Genomic DNA, 20,716 nt, shown 5'->3' on the forward strand with positions numbered 1-20,716 from the left:
CAGTGACTGTCACAGTGTCACCCACCTTATCTAGTCCCCTGCCCCCTTAATCATACCCAGTGTCTGTCACCCTTATCCTTATCCAGTCCCCTGCCCCCAGGCCCCATTTAAAGAAAGATATTTGGTTAAAAAATAAATAAAAAAAAGAGTACCGCACATACCTGTTACATCCAGTGACGTCTCCAGTGAAGTAGACTTTCCTCAGCATCTTCATTCGGAGATAGGACCGTCATGATAACTTCTTTCAGCCGTGTCTCGTCTCTGCAGAGTTTCACAGAAATTTATGGGGATTTCTCACTTTACTATCATCCTCAGATAACAGACCTCCCCCGTAGTGCCCATAACTATAATGCCCTCTGTATGATTATAATATATACTGGCCCCTTTATATTATTATTATTATTTCCTCCTCTGTATTATTATTATTACTATTATAATGGCCCCCTCTGTAGTATTATAGTAATAATTTTGCCCCCACTTCAGCCCCTCCAGCATACAGTCCCATGTAAGATACAACCTTCCCCCTGCCTTCAGCCCCTCCAGCATACAGTCCCATGTAGGATACAACCTTCCCCCTGCCTTCAGCCCCTCCAGCATACAGTCCCATGTAAGACACATTACTTCCCTGCCATCAGCCCCTCAAGCATACAGTCCCATGTAAGGTACATCACTCTCCTGCCTTCAGCCCCTCCAACATACAGTCCTATGTAAATAATATCACACTCCCTCTCTTTGCCGTCTGCCTTCAGCCCCTACAGCATACAGCCCCATGTAAGATACATCACACTCCTGCCTTCCAGTTCTTCTTGCACAGTCCCATGTAAAATGCATCACTCATCCTGCCTTCAGCCCCTCCAGCATACAGTCCTATGTAAATAATATCACACTCCCTCTCTTTGCCGTCTGCCTTCAGCCCCTACAGCATACAGCCCCATGTAAGATACATCACACTCCTGCCTTCCAGTTCTTCTTGCACAGTCCCATGTAAAATGCATCACTCATCCTGCCTTCGGCCCCTCCAGCATACAGTCCAATGTAAAATATATCACTCCCCCTGCCTTCAACTCCTCCAGCATACAGTCCCATGTAAGACACATCACGTCCCTGCCTTAGCCCCTCCAGCATACAGCACTATGTAAAATAATATCACCCTCTTGCCTTCAGCCTCTTCAGCATACAGTCCCATGTAAATAATATCACCCTATCAACTACCTTCTCTTCAGACCCCTCTAACATACAGTTTCCAGTACAAAGATGATTCCTTCTCCCTTCAGCCCCTGCAAAAAGCCCCCAAGTAAAAATAACAGTCACTATTCTCCTCAACATACTTACCTTCACACTCTGCTCCTGCTCTGTAGAATCTCCCGCACATCGTTAGGCCACGCCGCCTGGGTGACGAGACTCCGCTTCTTCCCCTGACATCATACCTCCTAGGATCAACTACATTCTACACACTACGCTCGCTCTACTGCCACTAGCCTGAAGCCTATGAGGAAGAACAGAGGGGACGGGAGCCATAGGCTCCCATGATCCTCATTTTAGTGATTGCTGCCTGGCGCCCCCAGCAATTTTGCACCCAATCTCGGCTCAGGTCGGGCCGGCCGGCTGCTGTAGCCTGTAGAGACCGACTGCAAGCTGTGTCGGTCACCGGGCGCCGCTGTTGCCATGGCGCCCTGTGCGGCCGCACAGCTCGCACACCCCAAAGGCCGGCCCTGGGTTTGAAACTTCTCCTACCTGACCCAGCAGACGGAACGTTGCAGTGAGACACCATAAGGGAGCATATCTCCTCTGCCAGTTAAATCGGCACAAGACCCTCTGAGTCGCCCTGCTGTCGGGTCGATTGCTACAGCAGCCAACTGAGACCCCTCTGGATAGTTAAAGGAAGTCAGATGAGTGGGACTGACATACTTGCACCCCCTCTAAAGTGACAGGAAAGCAACACCTATCTGACTGGCAGATCCCCCACATTAATCTGGACTCAGCTAAGTGTCCTCCGGACATTATACAGAATATTGGGAGATGCTTTCTATCCCTGTTGTGTATCCTACTGACTGGGGACTGTTTCTATGGGCCGCAGAACCCCCTCTGTGGCTCAGTCATCTGTTAAGCAAACATAGATGGCATGAAGTGACAGAGCATGAAAGTGAGGGATCCCAAGTCTCTGGGCCCTCTGCTGAAACATCTCAAATCATGAAAGCTATTGCAGCTTGTCAAGCTGCTCTCACATCAAAAATAGATCATCTCCAATATGACCTCAGCTGTTTGCGGCACGACTTTGACAAAATAAGGTAAAGAATGACGGCAGTGGAGCAAAGAGTGAGCGACGTGGAAGATGCGTCCAGACAGATGGGAACTGACACCAGGCAGTTATTACAGCAGGTTCAGATGTTACAAACTAGAGCAGAGGACGCTGAAAACCTCAGCAGACACAACAATATCCGCATCCTGGGACTACCAGAACGTACAGAGGGGTCTACCCCAGAAACTTTTGCGGAAAAACTCAAAGATATATTGCGCCCTTCCACTCTATCCGTTTTTTTAGTGGTGGAGAGGGCACATCGTGTTCCGATGGGCCATTACCGCCGGGATCCCCTGCGAGACCGTTCATCATGAGAATCCTGAATTACAGGGACAGAGATGCCATTTTGCTGGCTGCCAGGCAGAGGGGCAACATTACCTATGAAAATGCCCGCTTGTCGTTTTACCCAGATTTTACTGCAGAGGTGCAAAAGAAAAGGAAGCAGTTTACAGAGGTCCGCTCACGGCTGAGAGATAGGAACGTGAAATATGCAATGATTTATCCTTCTCGGCTACGGGTGCAGGAAGGGGAAGCGGTCAGTTAATACTCCTGAAGAAGCCTTAGACTGGATCGACAGAACCCTAAATGCAAGGCCCCATCGCTGACGGACTGACCTCATGCGGTGACTGTGTGAATAGTTTATATTTGACAGTATGGTGGTATGCCCCTCTGAGCATGGGAGGGGGGTGTGTGTTAGTTTTACCATTCTACTGTTGTTCCTGCTATGTGTCTGATCCTTGGGAGTTGTTAACTAATTATTGGACATTTTGTTTAACCCTATATATGTGTGCTGGATGGTAATATCTTTGTGCAGGCACGCACTGTTACTTGAAGAAATGTATATCTGTTTTTCATCACTAAAGTAGCGATAGGGTGTACATGTTAATCTTGAGGTGCCAACCCACCTCAAGAGGTAGCGACCTGGTAATCTCCTCGGGAAAGTCTATCTCCACTATCAAGGGTACTGTGAAGGATGAGGGGTTCACTTAAATAATATCCTTAGAGGAGGCTGGTCAAATGGCACAGTAGGTCCACACCTGCTGGTTCACGACATGTTGCATCATCTGCCAAAATTTGACTGTGAAAACATGACTTTGCAGGACTGGACTGAAAGGGTGCGAAGTGCGGTTAGAATGTATAGCCTGACCCCCGAACTGCAGGCAGAGGTTGCATTGGGGGCTCTAGAGGGTGATGTCAGATGGACAGTGATGGTAAGGCCCGAATCCGAGAGAGACACCCTAGAGAAAATATTCTCCCTACTGGAGATAGCAACTGAAAAGAATGGCGTGGTATTAGCAGGAGATGCTCAAACTCACATGCAGTCGTATATATGGGAGCAAATCCTGCACTTGTGGCCCGTTGCTAATGGCGATCCCCAGCAAAAATGCATACAGTGGAGGATGCCCGCAGCGAACCACAATAGACATCCTACACAAGGTAGCAATTATGTGTATGTGATAATCAATATAACAATGTAACAAACTAATAGCAAAGACAGGTGCACTCTGCGGTCTTACTAAACCCTCAAACTGATTTTAAAATTGAGAGATTAGTCAACATGTCCTATGGTGTAGGACATGTCTAAGCCCGGGCACCACGCCAAGGTTTCTCAAGTAGCCCGGGACCTAACACTCTCCTACCTGAGCCGTATGGGCAATACCAGGAGCCAGTGGGCAAATTACAGGAGCATGAGGCCGACTCACAAACAACTCACCAGTTACCTCCAGCATGTAACCATGCTTGCAATGGGAGGAGGGAGGAGTCTGCAAGTCCCACTCAAGACTGGCTGATATGGCCCAGGCCTCACAGGTGCACCTAAATATGGCCTGTAGATGGAAAACAGGCACATTTAAATTGGAGTTTATACACCTCCAAGAATCTCTATATATACCAACTAAAAAGAATGGCGTGGTATTAGCAGGAGATGCTCAAACTCACATGCAGTCGTGTATAATATATATTAATATATATATATATATATATATATATATATATATATATATATATATATATGCAAATCCTGCACTTGTGGCCCGTTGCTAATGGCCATCCCAGCAAAAATGCATACAGTGGAGGATGCCCGCAGCGAACCACAAGTACCACAATAGACATCCTACACAAGGTAGCAATTATGTGGATGTGATAATCAATATAACAATGTAACAAACTAATAGCAAAGACAGGTGCACTCTGCTGTCTTACTAAACCGAGGCCAGTTCTTTAACTGACCACAGTGAGTGGGAGAGACTCTAATGCAGTACTCCAATGCCCTACAGGAAACGCTCAATGAGATACAGTGGCGAGACCCAGAAGCCATGGGAACCTTCCGGGAGGTGGACCGGCTACTAAGAGACCAGTTCATAGTGGGGCTCTCCAACAAGTTCCTACAGGACAAGCTGCAAGAGACGACCCGGACGGCAGCCAACATGCCATTCTATACGGTCTACCAAGCTGCTGTGGAGGGGGAGGAAGAGCACGTACCTGTGGCAGCAAGAGTGGTGAGTAGCACTCATGCTACAAGTGACCAGTCGGGGTCTGAAGAGTCCGAGTCCCTAAAGGATGTGGTACAGGCCCTGCAGACAGAATTAAGAGGACTTCGGCTAGAAGTGTCCCAGATGAAGGTGGAAACATACCAGTCTCCGGAAATGACCCCAGCATCCCGCGCCACTCCACCCGGGAGGACCTAGGAGCATATCAAAAGAGGGCCTCTCTGTTGGGCTTGTCGAAAGTACGACCATATGGCCAGAGAGTGCCCCGAACAGATGGGGTCGACGTTAAACTTCCAACTGCCACAATAGCTGGGAGTCCTGCGGCGGTACACCAGAAGCTAAGCCCTATGCGTGAGGAACACAACCTGTATGCCAGCAGCCCCATTATGGAAGCCAAGTTGTAAGGCCAGAAGGTACGCTGCTTAGTTGATACAGGGTTGAAATGCACTCTTATGCCTCTGCAGTTCTTCGAAAGACACTTTAGACATATGATGGAGCCAGAAGACGGGAGCGTCATCATGCTGCCGGCCGCCAATAACAGAGATGGATGTCTGAGGGATAGTCTGGATGCGAGTCCGACTGTTGGACAAGGCATCAACAAGAAGGGGGTCATGCTGGTGGACCATCCATCCCAGAAAGGAATGGATGTGACCCTAGGTATGAATGAACTGAGAGACTTCGGCCCTTCCTTGGCATAGAATTGATGGTCTAAGTATTGGCAACAGGCCACCACACACCGGCTGACCCAGAAGGTGTTACAAAAGATGGTGAGAAGCTGTAGTCTGCAAAAGAGTAACGTGTCCAGTCGGCCCATTGGAGACATGAAGATGCCACGGAGGACCCCGGTGAAGATCCCACCGCTACAAAAATGAATATTGATGCTGCCAGTGGGGGCTGGACGACGACTGAATGGACTGGAGGTCCTGATCGAGCTCGCTTATCATGAGGAAATACAAGCTCATCCACTGGTAGCTCGGGCCCTCGCCATTGTAAAAAATGGATGTGTGCCTGTATGCTACCTAAATGTTGAAGACTGCAAGTTAACCATCCCCAGAAACACCTTGCTGGCCAAAGTTTATGTGTCCGAGGGAGATACTGTATGTCTCGATGAAGGAGCTTCACGCTACAGCCTGATAGAAGATCAGCCTGGACCTATGCTGTAGCGGTTCATCAAAGGGAGACCCCGACAGCAGTGTGGAATGGTCGGTTAATCATGGCCAGGATGGGGCTGGACTGCAAGACTCTGACTCCCGGACAACAGAAGTTGCTGGAAGACACCCTCTGGGAATTTCAAGAGGCATTCTCACGACATGATGAGGACTTCAGGTGTGCTTCCGTCATTGAACACGAAATCCCTACCGGCGATGCTACACCGATTAGGGAATGTTACTGGCAAATCCCAACTAAAATGTACCAGGAGGCGAAGGATGTGGTAGCCAGCATGTTGGAAAACCGGGTGATCCAGGAGAGTCAAAGTCCTTGGACTGCTCCAGTAGTCTTGGTGCTGAAGAAAGATTGGAGTCTCCTGTTCTGTGTGGACTATTGGAAATTGAATGCCCAGACAGTTTGGATGCCTATTCCCTCCTGCGGATTGAGGAATCGTCAGCCCTGAGCCAGGCAAAGTTCTTATAGACTCTTGACCTGGCCAGTGGGTATTGGCAAGTACTGGTGGCTAAGAAGGACAAAGCGAAGACTGCTTTAATTCTACCTATGGGACTCAACCGGATGCCATTTGGTCTCTCCAATGCCCTGGGAACATTCTAGTGGATGATGGAGCACTGTCTGGGGGATCTCAACTTTGAGTCAGTATTGATATACCTGGACAACATAGTAGTGTTTGGGGCCTCCTTTGAAGATCACCTCCAGAAGTTGTGACAGGTCCTAGGACGGCTACGAGACCATGGGCTCAAGATAAAGCCCAAAAAGTGCCAACTGTTTCGACAGCAGATAGTGTATTTGGGACATCTGGACACCCTGGAGGAGGCAACACCGGCTCCCAGCAAGGTGGAAGGCGTCCAAAAGTGGCCCCAGCTGAGTATACTAATGAGAGGTGTGGGCGTTTGTGGGACTAGCCGGCTACTACAGGAGGTTTATACCCAAATTTGCTCATTTGGTGGGCCTGTTAAACGATTTATTGAGGGGCAATGCGGGAGGCCTGAAGAATTGTCCCATTGACTGGGGACCCTGGCAACAAGAGACCTTTGAGGCAGTGAAGGAGGTGCTGATCATTGCCCTAATTCTGGCTTATACGCAGTTCAACACCCCATTTCTGCTGTACACTGACACAAGTCTACATGGTCTGGGGGCCATGTTATCCTAAGTCCAGGATGGACATGAGAGTCCTTGCCTATGGAAAAAACGTCCAGCTGAATTGGTAAATAAATTATAATAGGATCATCAAATATGAGAAATCCCAGCAAAATCGACCCTCTTAAAACATAACTTTTACTTGGTTCTAATTATAAAATAATGCCACATATGTGGTTCAGAAAGTGAATATCTGTGAAACAAAATATATATAGTGATAAATACCTATACAGAGTCACCAACCACTGATGTGGTTATAAAGGTTGGTGTACATAGGGCAGCTTGGGGAGTATTAGAGCATCTATCCTTTCCCTACGTTCACCCTCTATAAAACCTCAGCCCAGGGACGTCCCCTAGTGGTGGAGACTCCCTGTCCTCGAACCTGGACTGACTGCCCTACGTACACCCTCCTCTCAATGACCAAAAATCCAGCAACCTATATAAGACGGATATAGCTAGTGTCACAGGTTAGTCATCGCCTGTTATAACAGTAGCCCATGTAGATAGAGAGACATATGGTGCGACGGTGTTGATCCCACCTCTGGCACCATAGAAAAAGCCCCTCGGAAAGGTAACGATGATCATATGTTCCCAGGCTTTTTAAAGCATAATCCCCGACGCGTTTCCCCTATTTTCAGGTTCATCAGGGGGTAAATATGGGTGAACCGTCTTAGTAAAAGATAATTATGATATATTGTGATACATTTATATTATAACATGATACAAGTGGAGGATACGGAACCAGATAGTGCAGATAATGATAGGTGCAAGAGTTCAAACGGGCCAGTCAGATATATCCCACCTGTGAATAAAAGGCTGAGATGTATCAAGATAAAGCCTAAGCCCTACTTTGGGTCCTATCCCCTATTGTTCAAGTCACTTACTTAGCCTCAGACATGGTCGTCATTATCAGGAGCCCATTAGGATAAGGAACAATACACTGTCCAAAACTGTAGAAACATATATTGGGATCTAGCTTGCCAAGTCCAGTTATAAGGTCCTGTACTCATACTTCCTTGCGCTCTGGTGTCGTACCGTTCCTCCAGATAGTCACACATGTTGTTATTTCATGCCTCCCTAAATACCCCCATGCCAGCTGTTTGAAATCGGCGCTCAAAAGAACGTCAGGCAGTCATTTCCGGTCGCGAGTGGTTTCCTAATGCGTCACATCCGGCCCTTGAACCGCAGATGCGCGTCATATCCGGTCTGTGGAACGCATGTGGCCGTCATATCCGGTTTGTCGGCCACATCGTTCCTGCTTTGTTTATAATCATTGCTAAGCAGCCGGACGTCTTGCTTACTGACGTCACATCATTCATAAAGGTATACTTGCATTAGGTTGTGCAGTCATTCAGAAATAAACCCAAATACATTATTTTATTAAAGTTAACTTAGCGAATTAAACTTAGCTGTCTCTATAGTAAACTTTCCTATATGATTGCTAGAATTAGCGAAGTTGATGAATAGGTAGCTAAAACGAAGATGCAGAATACTTCGTTATCTTCGTTTTGTGGAATATGACGAATACATTCGTTATCTTCGTTTTGTGGAATATAACGAATATATTCGTCATATTCGCTAATTCTACCAAGCCATTGAAGCCAACCATAGTAAACCAGGTCCAAGTTGAAATCGCCATGTGATTAATATAACTCGAAGTAATCGCATGGCGATTTCAACTAGGTAATTACATTCCTCTGCTCTCACACTCCTTCATCCAGCATACGGCTGCTTCCCCAGGCTGTCAATGTGGAGGGGGTGGGGGGGAGAGCTTGGACATAATATCGCTATCATAACTACTGCTCTGCACGCAGCCAAATCGGCAGAGTGAGACAAAAATTAGCATAGAAAGATAGCCTAATCCCTAATTAAATAAATAAAAATACATACAGTACAAATATATATTACTGCATATGGTGTTACTTTACTTTATGAATAAAAATGAATAATTTATATACATGTATATGTGCGTGTATATAAATATATATTATAATTATTTATATTATAATATAACTTGTAATATATTTTTATATTTGTAAAAAATGCATTGCTAGTTATCAATAATATCAGTATTTACATTTCTATGCAGTCATGCATTGCGATTGGTAGTGGAACTACGTATATACACAATATACTGCTGCACTGGATATAAATATAACATAAAAAACTTCTGGGGACTTAAGCTTATATTAGCAAATGTATATCAAATGAACTTTACTGAGGCTCTGAATAAGGTTGCACCCCATCCCCCCTCCCCCTACAGGCAGTCTGTGAATGAGATCGCACGCTATCTTTCTACACACTGATGCCCTGCCCTCCCATTCACTGAAAGCCCGTAGACAAAAGGGACTCCCTGTTTGGGGGAAGGGGGGTATTGTCTGCAGGCTGAAAGTGCAGGTTATTTTCTGGCTGGAGACCCTTTCACTGCGCTTCTGGTGGAGTACGTGTTTATTAACTAAAATCAGGACAATAGCTAAAATAATGACCAGCAATAAAAAATAGCAATACATACAGACGTGGACAAAATTGTTGGTACCCTTTGGTCAATGAAAGAAAAAGTCACAATGGTCACAGAAATAACTTTAATCTGACAAAAGTAATAATAAATTAAAATTCTATAAATGTTAACCAATGAAAGTCAGACATTGTTTTTCAACCATGCTTCAACAGAATTATGTAAAAAAATATACTCATGAAACAGGCATGGACAAAAATGATGGTACCCCTAGAAAACACAGAACATAATGTGACCAAAGGGACATGTTAATTCAAGGTGTGTCCACTAATTAGCATCACAGGTGTCTACAACCTTGTAATCAGCCATTGGGCCTATATATATGGCTCCAGGTAATCACTGTGTTGTTTGGTGATATGGTGTGTACCACACTCGACATGGACCAGAGGAAGCAAAGGAAAGAGCTGTCTCAAGAGATCAGAAAGAAAATTATAGACAAGCATGTTAAAGGTAAAGGCTATAAGACCATCTCCAAGCAACTAGATGTTCCTGTGAGTACAGTTGCACATATTATTCATAAGTTTAAGATCCATGGGACTGTAGCCAACCTCCCTGGACGTGGCCGCAGGAGGAAAATTGATGACAAATCTAAGAGACGGATAATCCGAATGGTAACAAAAGAGCCTAGAAAGACTTCTAAAGAGATTCAAGGTGAACTTCATGCTCAAGGAACATCAGTGTCAGATCGCACCATCCGTCGTTGTTTGAGCCAAAGTGGACTACATGGGAGACGACCAAGGAGGACACCATTGTTGAAAACGAATCATAAAAAAGCAAGACTGGAATATGCCAAACTACATGTTGACAAGCCACAAAGCTTCTGGGAGAATGTCCTGTGGACAGATGAGACAAAAATCGAAGTTTTTGCCAAGGCACATCAGCTGTATGTTCACAGACGAAAAAATGAAGCATATCAAGAAAAGAACACTGTCCCTACTGTGAAACATGGAGGAGGCTCTGTTATGTTCTGGGGCTGCTTTGCTGCGTCTGGCACAGGGTGTCTTGAATCTGTGCAGGGTACAATGAAATCTCAAGACTATCAAGGAATTCTAGAGAGAAATGTACTAGCCAGTGTCAGAAAGCTTGGTCTCAGTCGCAGGTCATGGGTCTTGCAACAGGACAATGACCCAAAACACACCGCTAAAAACACCCAAGAATGGCTAAGAGGAAAAAATTGGACTATTCTAAAGTGGCCTTCTATGAGCCCTGACCTCAATCCTATTGAGCATCTTTGGAAGGAGCTGAAACATGCAGTCTGGAAAAGGCACCCTTCAAACCGGACACAACTGGAGCAGTTTGCTCATGAGGAGTGGGCCAAAATACCTGCTGAGAGGTGCAGATGTCTCATTGACAGTTACAGGAAGCGTTTGATTGCAGTGATTGCCTCAAAAGGTTGCGCAACAAAATATTAAGTTAGGGGTACCATCATTTTTGTCCATGCCTGTTTCATGAGTTTATTTTTTTACATAATTCTGTTGAAGCATGGTTGAAAAACAATGTCTGACTTTCATTGGTTAACATTTATAGAATTTTAATTTATTATTACTTTTGTCAGATTAAAGTTATTTCTGTGACCATTGTGACTTTTTCTTTCATTGACCAAAGGGTACCAACAATTTTGTCCACGTCTGTATAAGTAATAGATCCAGGAGCATACACAAACAAATAAATTAATATCCCATAAATACTGTAGGTCCTTCACTAACTGCCTGCTGTCTCTGTTATATGGCAAATTCCATTAAAAGGTTGAAGCGCTGACATTGATAGTTACTTACCAACTACTGACACCTTGTAAAATGAATAAACAGGGCACTCAAGGATAACCGAGACCAAGTACTATAAGCAAATATTAGCTTTTATTACTACAGCGAAAAAAGTTGATAAAGCAATGTAGCACAATATATCACAAATAAAACAGATAAAACTATGTATCATAAGGATTGTAACATGGGTAAGCTGTAGACAGAGTAAATTGTATTTGATGACCAGCTGATAAATGTTCAACAATGCGACCTAATAGGCCTCTTAGTCCAATGGGAATGACTCCGAAAATAATGTCAATATTTCATTAACTGCAGTATTTCAAATAAATATGGCGAGTCACGCCAAAGCAATCTAGGTAGCGGCGTCCCGCTCCTGAATAGCTTGCAAAGAGAGATAATCCGTTACCTTTCCTTCGACCTGTTGTTCATCCGATGATATTACTTTGATGAACTCTCTTTGCAAGCTATTCAGGAGCGGGACGCCGCTACCTAGATTGCTTTGGCGTGACTCGCCATATTTATTTGAAATACTGCAGTTAATGAAATATTGACATTATTTTCGGAGTCATTCCCATTGGACTAAGAGGCCTATTAGGTCGCATTGTTGAACATTTATCAGCTGGTCATCAAATACAATTTACTCTGTCTACAGCTTACCCATGTTACAATCCTTATGATACATAGTTTTATCTGTTTTATTTGTGATATATTGTGCTACATTGCTTTATCAACTTTTTTTGCTGTAGTAATAAAAGCTAATATTTGCTTATAGTACTTGGTCTCGGTTATCCTTGAGTGCCCTGTTTATTCATTTTAAATTATTTACTGTATTGAGAGAGTGGTCTCAATTCACAGGAGCACCTGGTGTGGTTTCAGTGTCTTAGTGCGACATTCCTTAATATACTGACACCTTGTCTATACTGCAACAAATTGCTGTGAACTTTGAGAGATTATATATTCTCTATTCTCCTATTCTATGCTGCTACAATTATATTATATATTGTATTGCTATTTTTTATTCATTGCTATATTTTATTGCTGGTCATTATTTTAGCTGCTATATTGATTTATTATATGTAAATATATTTTATATATTTATATTATATATACATTTACATATAGTATAATTAGTGTAATATTGTATAATTATATATATCCATTATACTGTACAATACATTATATCTAAATCACCATACCTCATATGGATCATGGAATAAATAATTATACAATATTACACTAATTATACTATATGTAAATTTACATATAATATAAATACTGTATTAACATTCAGCCACTATAGGAACATAGTTATTAAATACACTGTATCCACTACTTCAGAGAAAAACAAATAAATAAAAATAAATATGGAAAACTCCATCAAGATACAAAACAATATACACTTGAAGGATAAAAAAAAAAAAAAACAGATGAATGCAATAATATTGATTGTGTATCTGACATACTTGAAGCAAACTATCTTATTACTTGAAATTGGGACATTCTCTAATAACTTTCTTATCCCCTAAACACTGAAGGTATTTACATGCAAATCGCGATTCATATGCTAATGCCGCCCTTCATTAAGGTTGCAAGTACATACAAAAGGATCGACTAATGGTGTACATTGCAGTATTATACCTCAGTATCGCTGACTACACTGCCTGCGCCTGACTGGAAGCCAACTATCTTATTACTTGAAATTGGGACACTCTAATAACTTTCCTACCCCCCACTCTCAGTATGGCTACAATAGGATCTAAGGCCCCTTTCACACGGGCGAGGAGGGGCTGGAAGGGTTAAAAATAGGGGTTAAGAATATATATATATAATTATACAATATTACACTAATTATACTATATGTAAATTTATATATAATATAAATATATAAAATATATTTACATATAATAAATCAATATAGCAGCTAAAATAATGACCAGCAATAAAACATAGCAATGAATAAAAAATAGCAATAAATTTAAATATCATAGTTTATGTAGCAGAGTTAGATAGTGTTCCATTTCACAGAGGGGGAATAAGACACTTCCATATTCTAATATAATTGTAGCAGCATAGAATAAGAGAATAGAGAATATAAATATATTATATATATATATATATATATATATATATATATATATATATATATATATATATCTCAAAGTTCACAGCAATTTGTATAGACAAGGTGTCAGTAAGTTGGTAAGTAACTATCAATGTCAGCGCTTCAACCTTTTAATGGAATTTGCCATATAACAGAGACAGCAGGCAGTTAGTGAAGGACCTACAGTATTTATGGGATATTAATTTATTTGTTTGTGTATGCTCCTGGATCTATCACTTATTTATATGTATTGCTATTTTTTATTGCTGGTCATTATTTTAGCTATTGTCCTGATTTTAGTTAATAAACACGTACTCCACCAGAAGCACAGTGAAAGGGTCTCCAGCCAGAAAATAACCTGCACTTTCAGCCTGCAGACAATACCCCCCTTCCCCCAAACAGGGAGTCCCTTTTGTCTACCGGCTTTCAGTGAATGGGAGGGCAGGGCATCAGTGTGTAGAAAGATAGCGTGCAATCTCATTCACAGACTGCCTGTAGGGGGAGGGGGGATGGGGGTGCAACCTTATTCAGCGCCTCAGTAAAGTTCAGTTGATATACATTTGCTAATATAAGCTTAAGTCCCCAGAAGTTTTTTATGTTATATTTATATCCAGTGCAGCAGTATATTGTGTATATACATAGTTCCACTACCAATCGCAATGCATGACTGCATAGAAATGTAAATACTGATATTATTGATAACTAGCAATGCATTTTTTACAAATATAAAAATATATTACAAGTTATATTATAATATAAATAATAATAATTATAATATATATTTACGCACATATACATGTATATAAATTATTCATTTTTATTCATAAAGTAAAGTAACACCATATGCAGTAATATATATTTGTACTGTATGTATTTTTATTTATTTAATTAGGGATTAGGCTATCTTTCTATGCTAATTTTTGTCTCTCTGCCGATTTGGCTGCGTGCAGAGCAGTAGTTATGATAGCGATATTATGTCCAAGCTCTCCCCCCCACCCCCTCCACCCTGGTGTAACAATCTGAATATACAACTGGGACATAATATCTCAATCATAACTACTGCTCTGCACACAGCCGAATCGGCAGAGTGAGACGTGAAGCCGGACACTGCGCTGCAGTATGTGCCGGTAGTATATAAGCCTTTGTCTTTGCTGTAGATAGTAGGGTTAGGAGGGGGAGGTGACTTGGATTGACAGCCTGGGGAAGCAGCCCTATGCTGGATGAAGGAGTGTGAGAGCAGAGGAATGTAATTACCTACTTGAAATCGCCATGCGATTACTTCGAGTTATATTAATCGCATGGCGATTTCAACTTGGACCTGGTTTACTATGGTTGGCTTCAATGGCTTGGTAGAATTAGCGAATATGACGAATATATTCGTTATATTCCACAAAACAAAGATAACGAATGTATTCGTCATATTCCACAAAACGAAGATAACGAAGTATTCTGCATCTTCGTTTTAGCTACCTATATTCATCAACTTCGCTAATTCTAGCAATCATATAGGAAAGTTTACTATAGAGACAGCTAAGTTTAATTCGCTATACGATTATATTACTTTGCTTTTTTTTAATAAATAGAATAATTATAATAATTATCAGGTATTATAATTATTCCATTTTTTTTTTTTTAAAAGCAGTCATATAATCGCATAGAGAATTAAACTTAGCTGTCTCTATAGTAAACTTTCCTATATGATTGCTAGAATTAGCGAAGTTGATGAATAGGTAGCTAAAACGAAGATGGAGAATATTTCGTTATCTTCGTTTTGTGGAATATAACGAATACATTCGCCATATTCGTTTTGTGGAATATAACGAATATATTCGTCATATTCGCTAATTCTACCAAGCCAACCATAGTAAACCAGGTCCAAGTTGAAATCGCAATTCGATTAATTCAAGTTATAATAATCGAATTTCGATTTTAACTTAGCACTGCTATATTCCATATTAGGCTAGAATTAACGAATATGGAATATAGCAGTGCTAAGTTAAAATCGAAATGCGATTATTATAACTTGAAATAATCGAATTGCGATTTCAACGTAATTCTCAAATCCGACAGTACATTCTAGTATATGGAGACGTTCCCATGGTGATGGGGACGCTCCATGAGCACGCAAGTCGGCAGAAGCGGCAGCGGGCACTGACTGGAGCAGCCAGGAATCCAAAGGACAGGTAAGAACAACTTTAGGGAAGTGGGAAAGAAAAAAATATTAAAAAAAAAAAAAAAAAAAACAATATTCGAAATATCTAATTTATATCACTATATTCGAAATATTCGCGAATTAGCGAAGTGCCGATATTCGCGAAAAAAATTCGATATTCGAATATTCGCGCTCAACACTAACGGGAAGTATCCGATTTTTCTTTATCATTTGGCGTCTAATATCATACAGACGCCTGGTGCTGCCTGTTATCCAGGGCTTGCACCTAGGTGTAATGCTGTGTAACATATGTTTCCTGATAATTGTCCACACCGATCTTCCCTTTAACCCCCCCTGTACCTAGCTATAACGCTGCCTATGGCACTCCAACAGCAAAATATGAGGGCATGTCAATGAAGATGTCGACTATTTATATGGTCAATCATTGACATGCACCCTATTGCCATACGACACGGCCTTGATACTGTGATTACCCATATTTGGGGATTTATAACTATGTCAGGTATTCGTTAACCTGTTTCAGTCTACCCTTAAATACATGTTAACTTTAATAAAATAATGTATTTGGGTTTATTTCTGAATGACCGCACAACCTAATGCAAGTATACCTTTCTGAATGATGTGACGTCAGTAAGCAAGACGTCCGGCTGCTTAGCAATGAGGTGGGATCCACACCGTCGCACCATATGTCTCTCTCTACATGGGCTACTGTTATAACAGGCGATAACTAACCTGTGACACTAGCTATATCTGTCTTATATACAGGTTGCTGGATTTTTGGTCATTGAGAGGAGGGTGTACGTAGGGCAGTCAGTCCAGGTTCGAGGACAGGGAGTCTCCACCACTAGGGGACATCCCTGGGCTGAGGTTTTATAGAGGATGAACGTAGGGAAAGGATAGACGCTCTAATACTCCCCAAGCTGCCCTATGTACACCAACCTTTATAACCACATCAGTGGTTGGTGACTCTGTATAGGTATTTGTCACTATATATATTTTGTTTCACAGATATTCACTGGTGAACCACATATGTGGCATTATTTTATAATTAGAACTAAGTAAAAGTTATGTTTTAAGAGGGTCAATTTTGCTGGAATTTCTCTTGCCTATGGCAACCCTGACAACTATAACTCCTATAAATTGGAATTACTGGCGCTGGTTCGCGGAGTACCTGACAGGTGCAAAGGTGACCTTGACGATGGACAACAACCAGTTAGCACATCTGGAGAATGCCAAGCTCTGTGTGCTTGAGCAGAGGTGGTTGTCTCGCCTTTCTAAGTTCCAATATCGTATCAAGTTCCGGTCAGGTAGGGATAGCCAAAAGGCTCGGTGGCCCGAATACCTACCTGAGCTGATGTGGGCCTATAACAACAGGGTACACAGTACCACCGGATACTACCCACATATGCTCATGTTTGGGAGAGCCGGACGGGAGATGAAAGACCTCCACATGCCCGACCCGATGGAACCACCACCGAGAAGTACCACCACATGGGTGCAACAGCAGTGCCGCTGGCTGAGATTGGTCCACAAGGTTTTTGGGGAACCCATTAGACAAGTGGTACACCCTAACCCAAGACCAGTGCAGAGGGATGGGTATGCCAAGAGTGATCGAGTGATGGTCAAAGCCAAACGGCCGTCTGGGAAGTTGGATGGGCGGTGGGAGGCGGTCCCATACACAGTGAAGAGGGGGGTAGACCCTGCCTAGCCGGTCTATGAGGTTGAGCCAGTAGAGACTGGGGGAACCTCATGGAACTTGCACCGTAACATGTTGAGATGTTGTAATTTTGACGAGCCAGTGTGCGTGAAGAAGATGTCGCCTCCTGCTCAGAGTACAGAGGGAATCCCATGGAGGAGGAGAAATGGTGGGTTGCACTTGCCCCAGTAACCCCAGAGGCCCCAGTGGTGGCAAGTTTGCCACTCTGGAAGCGCTGAACAGTCAGCAGCGCCTCCCCATCATATGTCCCCAGTGCTTCTGAGCCTCCCACTCTGTGAAGGTCAACCAGGGCCAATGCTGGTGTGCCTATATAACACTATGCACAAGAGGAGTTTGTATGGGGAGGGTTTGCCAAGGACAACAACCTCTAGTGGGGTAGCATGTGAGATTGTGAAACAGCTCTTATTTCATGAACACTGTTATTTTGCTGTTTGGCCACAAGAGACCTCTGTTTCCCCACACAGCTAAACAGACTACTCAGATTTAAATATTCATAGGTGGTGGAGCTGTGTGTTTAGAGGAAGGAAGCTGGCATCCATCTTAGTTGCAGACTTGAAAAGCGTGTGAGAGAAGAAATCCATTAACATCCAAGCGTGGAATCACCCTTTTGCGACCAGGACTGCAGCCAAGTGAAGCTGATCGTGTCAACCCGGATCTCGTCCAGGAGTAGGAGTATAGCTGCCAGGATCTCTGATGAGAGTTGAAGAGCAAAGCAACGGACCCTGCAGTATCAAACGTGTGTTGGATTAGCCTTTGATCAGTTCGCAGTCATCAATGGAGACAGAGCAGACCCGGGTCGGTAAGACAGAGCATGCACGCACCTCAATATAAGATTGGCGCCTTAATACTAGAGACTGAGATCAAACCTGCCGGTAGTTAGTGTTGCTGAGTGGAAGGCTATCAAGAATTGCTGCTTGTTTATCACTAGTAATGAGTGGCAGGGCAATACTCTAATTTGCAATATTTCACAAATATTTTGCAGAATATTTGTTGTATATTCGCAAATTCTAGATTATATTCTTGATTGCAAAAATCGGCAATGTAATATTCGCGTAATGCGCACGAAATACAGGCCTGGGTCACTTATGCTACATTTTTCAAGCTGGTATAAGTTTCTTGAGACTGGAGAAAATGGTTGGCACGGGAGAACATTAGAATATCTTTACATGCAGATAGAGTGCTCCAATATGTTTGCGCTTGCAAAATTTCGGCAATATCTGCTACACTATAGATCAATTTAACCTACACTGACTATTTCTCCCTAACTATCTGAAATTATATATATATATATATATATATATATATATATACATATACACACACACACACACACACACACACTGTCTAATGTAATAACACAAAGTACAGCAACAACACTGCTGTCTTTCATAACCGCAATAAAATTAAAAAAATAGATGCTTGGAAGGTTCTTATATAGTAAGGGGTAGGCAACTTGGTTGCTAGTTATGTCGCTAAGCTGTGACAAAGCCTTCTCATTGGCCCACAAGCTAGAAGAAGGGGGGGGGGATGATCACCTGATGTGTGCAGTGTTAAAAAACAAAACAAAACAAAAAAAAATAATCGTCATTGTGACTATATAGAACTATATTCTAAATATTCGCAAATTCTCGAAGTGCCAATATACACGATAAAAATTTGCTCTTTGAATATTCGTGCTCATCACTATTTATCACAAGGACTTATTAGTTAAAAGTCTGGTTTGCTCCGGAGAACAAAGAGCACTTCACCATAATCTCCAGTTACCCCAGCGTGTTTATCGGGAGTAATATATCTTAGGCACGTGCCATATTAAAGTTTGAGAAAAGGGAGGGGGATAGTACTGTATAGTCTGGTAAGCTGCTGTGTCACCCGATCAGTTCATAACAGATGCAGATGGTTGTATTATCAGTAACGGAAGAGTTTTTGCTGAACCCTGCCAAATCCAGCAAAAACGCTAGTGTGAAAGTAGTCTTCTTTTTTCCCAGTTTCGTTTTTTCTCAAGGACATTTCTATATACTCTTGTTTTTCATATCTAGTCCTAATGAGAAAAAAATGTAAGTATTTTTAATATAGCTAACAGGAAGAAGCTTTGTATTGTTTACATACTGAAGGCAGTAAATCTTGAGTACAAATGGTAAAGCTTACAAGAAAATCATTTATGGAATGATTTGTATAGATTTGTGATGGTGGTAATGACATAATCATATGTAAGGTATAGAGTTGAGCGAACACCTGGATGTTTGGGTTTGAGAAGTTCGGCCGAACTTCCCGGAAATGTTCGGGTTCGGGATCCGAACTCGACCCGAACCCCATTGAAGTCAATGGGGACCCGAACTTTTCGGCACTAAAAAGGCTGTAAAATAGCCCAGGAAAGGGCTAGAGGGCTGCAAAAGGCAGCAAAATGTAGGTAAATCCCCTGAAAACAAATGTGGATAGGGAAATGAATAAAAATAAATTAAAATTAACCAATATCAATTGGAGATAGGGCAGAGAATCAGGCTTCATGTCACCCACCACTGGAACAGGCCACTGTCAGAAATTTAGGCCCCGGCACCCAGACAGAGGAGAGAGGTCCCATTGCAGAGAATCAGGCTTCATGTCATAGCAGAGAATCAGGCTTCACGTCACCCAACACTGGAACAGGCCACTGTCAGATATTTAGGCCCCGGCACCCAGACAGAGGAGAGAGGTCCCATTGCAGAGAATCAGGCTTCATGTCATAGCAGAGAATCAGGCTTCACGTCACCCACCATTGGAACAGGCCACTGTCAGATATTTTTAGGCCCCGGCACACAGACAGAGGAGAGAGGTCCCATAACAGAGAATCAGGCATGGGCGTGTCTGTTTCCTGCAGCTGAGGTGGAAAGTTGTGTGTGCAGCAGCTCCTGAGAACTTCCACCTCGTTAAGGCCCCAGGGAGATTTTTCAACACCTTAATCCCCTTGGAGGGACCCGGCTTGTGGGGAGATTTTCCACCTTTCTCCCCAGCCAAGGCCCTGCCTCTCCCTAGGGAGCTGGTAGGGGCCTGGGCTATGCGCTCAGACAAGACCCAGGATCCTGCTTCCCGGGGTAGGCCGGCGGGGAGTAGGGGAGGTGAACTACCGGCCTCTGCTCCATCTTCCGCTCCGGGGGTCAGAAGATCCAGCAGGGGTCATGTGGATGTGTCCCCTGTGGCCCCCAGGGGTGATGCTGTGAAGACCACCAGCCAGTCCGGGAGGGTGGACGGTAACCCTCCAAGAGGCGAGTGGGGAGGCGAGTGGAGTGCTCCTGGAGGTGGGCTGGGAGCGGTGGAAGCTGACTGGGGCAACATGAGGCCTCGGGAGGCAGTCACCACATACAGCTCCTGTATCGCA

The sequence above is a fragment of the Bufo gargarizans genome, chromosome 4 (assembly GCF_014858855.1).
Source record: "Bufo gargarizans isolate SCDJY-AF-19 chromosome 4, ASM1485885v1, whole genome shotgun sequence".
In the NCBI taxonomy this organism is placed as follows: domain Eukaryota; kingdom Metazoa; phylum Chordata; class Amphibia; order Anura; family Bufonidae; genus Bufo; species Bufo gargarizans.